This window comes from Notolepis coatsorum, assembly GCF_963971535.1.
Source record: "Notolepis coatsorum genome assembly, chromosome: 14".
NCBI classification, from domain to species: Eukaryota; Metazoa; Chordata; class Actinopteri; order Aulopiformes; family Paralepididae; genus Notolepis; species Notolepis coatsorum.
The window spans coordinates 17,528,492-17,536,129 of record NC_140178.1 but is presented as its reverse complement, the minus strand read 5'-3'; positions in this window follow the sequence as shown (position 1 = coordinate 17,536,129).

Below are 7,638 nucleotides of genomic sequence, written 5' to 3'. Positions count from 1 at the left end.
TAGTGTCTTGGGCAGCCGTAGCCACCTGCCGTGGGGGAGCATGTTGAAGAGGTTTTGATTGATTGAAAAGTTTATTAACAGATTGCAGAATGGGTACAGTACAGTACAGCTCAATACATACAATTGTTAAGGGGATGCAGACCAGAGAAAGACTTTCGACTTGTTTACATCAGGGTCCCCCATTTTCAATTCATCATAACATATATGACATACATGACATACAGATAGACAGTACTGCTACATCTATACATTTATGACATATCAGATTTGCAAATACAGTACTGTTTGTGATACAAAAGTGTCCAGAAAAGGAGTGTATATACATTTGGCATAGAAACTGTACATTGGAGGAGGTTGGTTGGGTGGGGTGGGGTTGGGTGGGTTGGGTGAGGGCTGTACATTGGAGGTGGGGGGGGGGGGGGGGGGGTTGGGAAGGGGACACACACACATTTTACACTGTACATTTGAATATTGACAAAGCCTTACTTGGTCATTTACTGTACAACTAGGTTAGGACATTTGTAGGGGCCAGTTTCGAATTGCAGTCTCACGTAGGTGTTTTTTGAGAGTGTTTTTGAAGGTGGGTAGTGATTCACATTCCTTTACAGCTTTAGGCAGGGCGTTCCACATTGATGTGGCATAATTGCGAAACGTGTTTAGTCCCTTGTTTGATCCGAATCTGGGTTTTACATGATTTGTGGAGCTCCCTCTGGTGTTGTGATCGTGGTATTCACTGACCTTTGGGAAGTATTTTGACATGTACATGGGTACCTTGGTCGCGTAGTGTATCTTGTAGACCAGGCCCATTGCAAGTTGCTGTACTCTGTCGTCTACTCTAAGCCATCCTAGGTTGTCAAAGTGGGCAGGGGTGAGGTGGGTTCTAGGAGTCAGGTCAAGTAGTAGTCTGACTAGCTTGTTTTGAGATGTTTGTAATTTGTTTTTTAGTGCCTTTGAGGTGCTTTGGTACCATGAGGTGCAAGCATAGTCGTAGTACCCTTGAATGAGTGCTCCTGCTAGAGTCTTCAGGGTATTCTTGTTTACCAGAGAGGAGATCCGGTACAAGAATCGCGTTCGTTGGTTGACTTTTTTTATTACATTGGATGCCATTTTGTCACAGGAAAGATTAGCCTCTAGGATGGAACCCAGGTAGGTAATTTCATCTTTCCTTGTGATAATATTGTCACCCACTGTAACCGAGAAGCCGTCGGTCTTGCTGAGTTTGTTATTTGAACCGAAGAGAATGGACTCTGTTTTGCCCATGTGTAATGATAGTTTGTTGTCGGCGAGCCATATGCAGATTTTGCCTAGTTCCGAGCTGAGGGCTTTTTCAACCTGTAACTTGTTCTTGTCAGAGACCAGCAGGGCTGAGTCGTCCGCAAACAGGAACAAGTTGCAGTCACAAGCTGACGACATGTCATTTGCATAAATTAGGAATAGTAGCGGTCCTAGTATGCTTCCTTGTGGAACACCACAGCTCACTGTGAGGGGGGGGGATAGTGTACCGTTTACTTCCACCATCTGTTCCCTCCCCTCCAGGTAGGATTGTATCCAGCTCACTGATAAACTATCAAAACCAATTGCTTTTAGCTTGTCAATCAGAATGGTGTGATTGACAGTGTCGAAGGCCTTTTGTAGGTCCAGCATGACCATGCCGCAGTATTTGCCCGCGTCCACCTCTTGTTTGATGTGGTCGTTCAAGTAGAGAAGGCATGTGTCAGTGGAGTGGGATGTTCTGAAGCCAGATTGGAATTCGTAGATTAGATTTTTTTTCCGCGAGGTACTTTTCGATCTGTTCGTATACAATTTTTTCCATGACTTTCGAGATGGATGTAAGGATAGAAACAGGGCAGTAGTTACCCGGGTCTAATTTGCTGCCCTTTTTGTGCAGGGGTGTTACTCTCGCAATTTTGAAGTCCTTGGGGACGTGTCCCTGTTTTATGGAGAGGTTTATTATGTGTGTGATGACTGGGGTGATGGCTGCTGCTGAGTCTCTGAGGAATTTGGAGGGGATGTTGTCATGGCCAGTGGCCTTGTTTGGTTGGAGGGCGCTCAGTTTTTTGAGTACCTCATCTGTAGTTACTATTTCCAGTTTGAAGTCGTCTTTGTGGACGCCTAGGTTCTTGTAGTATGCTACTATGTGTTCTACCCCATACTGCCCTGAGTGGGAGGGTAGTTTGTTTACCAGTGTTGTGGCTATGTTTGTGAAGAAAGTGTTTAAGTAATTGGCTACATCCAGCTTGTCTGTGATGAGCGTGTTGTCCGTCTTTATGTTTATGTTTGAGAACCTGGTTTTGAGTTTTTTACTGCAGCCTAGTTGATTGTTGAGTAATTTCCAAAGTTCACGTGGTTTATTTTTGTTTTCCTTGGTTTTGTCATTGATGAAATTTTTTTTAGCAGTTTTGATCATGGAGTTTACGTCATTTCTTAGTCTGTTTCTTTCTAGTTTGAGTTCAGTCACGTGGTCTTGGAGTTCACTGCTCGTGCTTTTGGTAAGCTTTGACTGACTTTTACGAAACTCAGAGCATTTTCTGTCTCTGGCTTTCATAGCGGTCAGTATTTCAGTGTGCATCCATGGCTCAGCGCGATTTTTTACCCTGGTGGTTCTTAGGGGGGCCATGTTGTTTAGTATTGATGAAAATTTGGTTTTGAAGCCAAGCCAAGTTTCTTCAACCAGTGTACCATTGAGTTCATCTGACCAGTCCAGACTCTCCAGTTCAAGGTTAAAGGCCTCGCTAGAGTAGGTTTTGAGGTCTCTAGATGTGACTGTTTTGTGACAGCCAGCCTTTAGTTTTAGCTTTTTGCGGGTACAGAATATCATATAATGATCACTTAACCCGCATGCTATAACCCCTTTATTGGATATCTTGGACTTGTCAGAGGTCAGTATGAGGTCAATGGTAGTCTGAGTTGATTCACATATCCTTGTGGGTTGGGTGATTAGTTGGCTGAGGCCGTGCAGATCACAAAACCTATTGAAGGATTTGAAGACGGGTGCATCTTTTTGTTGCATATCCGTGTTCCAATCCCCAATAAGAATTTTTTCCGCATCCTCAGCTCCAGCTAAGCACACATCCATAGTATCATAAAAGCCAGTTTGATCTGGCGGTCTGTATATTGTGCCGACTAGAACAGATTTTGCCCTTTCAAATAAAATTTCCACCCATACGGTTTCAATTGTCTCATGATGAAGGTCAGTACGGGTAATGAATTTGGTGTCCTTATGTATGTACATACAAACACCACCTCCATACTGGTTTCTGTCATTACGGACTATAGTATAGTTCTCTATTTCTATTTCAGGGTCTGTTACAGATGGATCAAGTTTAGTTTCAGTAAAGCATAATAAGTCTACCTTACCGCTCATAAACAGGTTTCTTATTTCGTCCAGCTTATGCTTAATGCTGTTCACATTAAGGTGAAAGATGTGTAGTCCGTTTTTATTAGCTGTGTTATTGATGTCTTCAAGTTCCAGGTAATGGTTTTCTGGTGCTGCTGTGGGGGAGGGAGGGGGGGGGCTTTGTTGTTGTCTCCGTGAGGTCTGTGTGCTGGTGTGTGGGGAGGGGGGTTGTGACCCGTAGTCCAAGTGTAGTTTTATTTGTTTTTCAAAACTTTGTTTATTGACGTTTTCATGGCAATACAAAATGAGCAGTAGGTCAAACTGTACACATATATGCTAGACATGTTGCACATATCTACATATAAGTAGTCATAATATACTGTAAGTCTATTGAATGTAGACTACAGCGACTACACCACAAAGAATATATATATATATCATTAGTTCAGACATATAGCTAATTGGACAGATATTGATTGTATACTCAAGACAAGGATTGTACAGAAGAAAGACAGAAATAAAACATTTTTATAAATGAGAAGATAAACATTGAATGGGTTACACCTCACCACATATGTAGACAGATGAACCAGCCAGAGAATACTAGGTTAAAAGTGAGTATTGCTTATGGGGTGTCAATTGAACCCTGTTCCCCAACATAGGTAAAGAAACGACCCCATGTTTTATAAAATCTAGCTGTCGAACCCCTTATGACACACCTTATTTTCTCCATCTTAACTCATTGACCGCCACGCTCTTTTCCCTTCTTTACTCAATGGTGCCAGCGTTATTGACCATTTTAGCGATGTTTGCAGACCCATCGTGTGTTCTGTATTATAGGTATGGAGACAATAGTATGGCTCATTTGACAGGCATTGTTCATAGTCCATCACTGACTAACCAGTTCATTTCTACATACTGTAGTTTGTGCACTATTTGTGCCTGAAACCCCAAATACTTCCAAATCAAAGGTCAAATCAAAGGGGGGGGGGTCGTTTTAACTCAAAACTGTGATCGTTACCAAAAGCACGTTTTAGGTCCGGTAAAATACGCCACTGTGATCGGTACAAAAAAAAAATTCATGTCGGTAAAATAGACATAGAATGGACCTTACCTTAGCCAGAAGGTACTGCAAAAAGAATAATCCCCAGTGATCCCATCGCCATCGCGATTACTTGTGTATATGTGTAAACTCGTGTATACGGGAAATAGGTTTGAAGTAGGGATGCTCGATATTGGCTTTTTTACCGATACCGATATACCGATATTGTCCAACTCTTAATTTCAGATACCGATATCAACCGATACCGATATATGCAAAAAAATATATATATATTTTTTGAAAACCGATTTTCCGATATCACATTTTAATGCCGATATCGGCCGATAATATCGGTAGGCCGATAATATCGGACATCCCTAGTTTGAGGCGATAAAATCTCAGAGCAATCGCTCTGTCGCTCTGTCCTCTGAGGGGGAGGAGTTCTTGCAGACAAAAAATAAATAAAAAGTGTGTCCACACTAAACTATCCCAGTTCAAAAGGTAGGCGATACTGCCACCTGGCAGGATTCGATCGTCATTGCAATTGTAACGTAGGCAGATGTGCCAGGGAGACCCAGGGAGCTCCGGCCGAGTGTCTAGAACGGGGATCAAAGGAAAATGATCAAAGGATCAAAACCCGACTATACTCGGGTTTGGCGCAGAAAGGGTTAAGAATGCAGATGAGCAATACAATGATGGATTAAGCCAACAATTGAAGTCCACGGGGGGGGGGACTCCCAAGGGGGGGGGGGAGCAAGCATGATTGGAAGGACTATCCCCTCCTCCTTCCTCTCGTGTCACAGCTGCTGAGCTGAACACTTTGATGCCGAGGTGCCGCCCCCTCGCGCTGCTCTGATCTCACTAATGTGCGGAAGAGCCATGGTGCTTCAGCAGACAGCGGTGTGTCTTCAGAATGTACCGGGAGAACGTGTACTGTAACCCCGCGGATATAATAATCAATAAGCAGTGCTTACTAACGTTAGCGTCTCAGCTATTTCTGACCGAATTAGTCATTCATTTGTAAATATAAAGACAGATTCTTTTTCACAAGGACTTGGTGCATGTTTTCCACGCTGCAATATGGGGTTGAAAACTTTCTGCGTTTTTTTTGTCATAAAAAGGGATTTACTATCAAACAAACGGGAAGATAAGTGGTTAAAATTCTGAAATATTTGTAATCTTTTACAGATATATTGAGGTTATGCTCTTAGTGATCTTCCTGAAAAGATTTTTTTTTTAAATATTAAAAATTAAAAAATATATGGCCTTGAACTTGACGCAACACTTTCCTGCTTAGCATTATAACTCTGCTAACGTGTTACGGGGGCAAATACTGTAAAATATCGTAGTCTCAAAACGAAATATAGCCTGTATAGGCCCATATGGACATGAATTATGAACTTGCCGTTCAGCTGAGAGCTACAGTCTTACACAGCTACAGCTGCACCTCTCTCCTGCCCCTCTCTCCTGCACCTCTCTCCTGCACCTCTCTCCTGCCCTGCCCCTCTCTCCTGCACCTCTCTCCTGCACCTCTCTCCTGCCCTGCCCCTCTCTCCTGCACCTCTCTCCTGCACCCTGCACCTCTCTCCTCTCTCCTGCCCTGCCCCTCTCTCCTGCACCTCTCTCCTGCACCTCTCTCCTGCACCTCTCTCCTGCACCTCTCTCCTGCACCTCTCTCTTGCACCTCTCTCCTGCACCTCTCTCCTGCACCTCTCTCCTCTCTCCTGCACCTCTCTCCTCTCTCCTGCCCTGCCCCTCTCTCCTGCACCTCTCTCCTGCACCTCTCTCCTGCACCTCTCTCCTCTCTCCTGCCCTGCACCTCTCTCCTGCCCCTCTCTCCTGCCCTGCACCTCTCTCCTTCCCCTCTCTCCTGCCCTGCCCCTCTCTCCTGCCCCTCTCTCCTCTCTCCTGCCCTGCTCCTCTCTCCTGCCCCTCTCTCCTCTCTCCTGCCCCTCTCTCCTCTCTCCTGCCCTGCACCTCTCTCCTGCCCTGCCCCTCTCTCCTGCCCTGCACCTCTCTCCTGCCCTGCCCCTCTCTCCTGCCCCTCTCTCCTGCCCCTCTCTCCTGCCCTGCCCCTCTCTCCTGCCCTGCCCCTCTCTCCTGCACCTCTCTCCTGCCCTGCCCCTCTCTCCTGCCCCTCTCTCCTTCCCCTCTCTCCTGCCCCTCTCTCCTGCCCCTCTCTCCTGCCCCTCTCTCCTGCCCTGCACCTCTCTCCTGCCCTGCCCCTCTCTCCTGCCCCTCTCTCCTGCCCCTCTCTCCTGCCCTGCCCCTCTCTCCTGCCCTGCCCCTCTCTCCTGCACCTCTCTCCTGCCCCTCTCTCCTGCCCCTCTCTCCTGCCCCTCTCTCCTTCCCCTCTCTCCTGCCCCTCTCTCCTGCCCCTCTCCCCTGCCCCTCTCTCCTGCCCTGCACCTCTCTCCTGCCCTGCACCTCTCTCCTGCCCTGCCCCTCTCTCCTGCCCTGCCCCTCTCTCCTGCCCTACCCCTCTCTCCTGCCCTGCCCCTCTCTCCTGCCCTGCACCTCTCTCCTGCCCTGCACCTCTCTCCTGCACCCTGCACTTCTCTCCTGCCCTGCCCCTCTCTCCTGCCCTGCACCTCTCTCCTGCCCTGCCCCTCTCTCCTGCCCTGCCCCTCTCTCCTGCCCCTCTCTCCTGCCCCTCTCTCCTGCCCTGCCCCTCTCTCCTGCCCTGCACCTCTCTCCTGCACCCTGCACTTCTCTCCTGCCCTGCCCCTCTCTCCTGCCCTGCACCCTGCACCTCTCTCCTGCACGGTGCACCCTGCACTTCTCTCCTGCCCTGCACCCTGCACCTCTCTCCTGCACGGTGCACCCTGCACTTCTCTCCTGCCCTGCACCCTGCACCTCTCTCCTGCACGGTGCACCCTGCACTTCTCTCCTGCCCTGCACCCTGCACCTCTCTCCTGCACGGTGCACCCTGCACTTCTCTCCTGCCCTGCACCCTGCACCTCTCTCCTGCACCCTGCACTTCTCTCCTGCCCTGCACCCTGCACCTCTCTCCTGCACCCTGCACCTCTCTCCTGCCCTGCACCCTGCACCTCTCTCCTGCCCTGCACCCTGCACCTCTCTCCTGCCCTGCACCAAGAAACCTTCAGTGGAGTTTACATGTCACATGCACTCTGCTAACAGCAGCATGGTAGAGGTGAACCAACTGCGCTACCAGCTCTTCTGTACTAAAAGAGGAGAGGTCGAGTCCAGCCAGCTGCCACCATGTAGAGACTGTCTCTTCCTGCGTGTTGAACGAGAC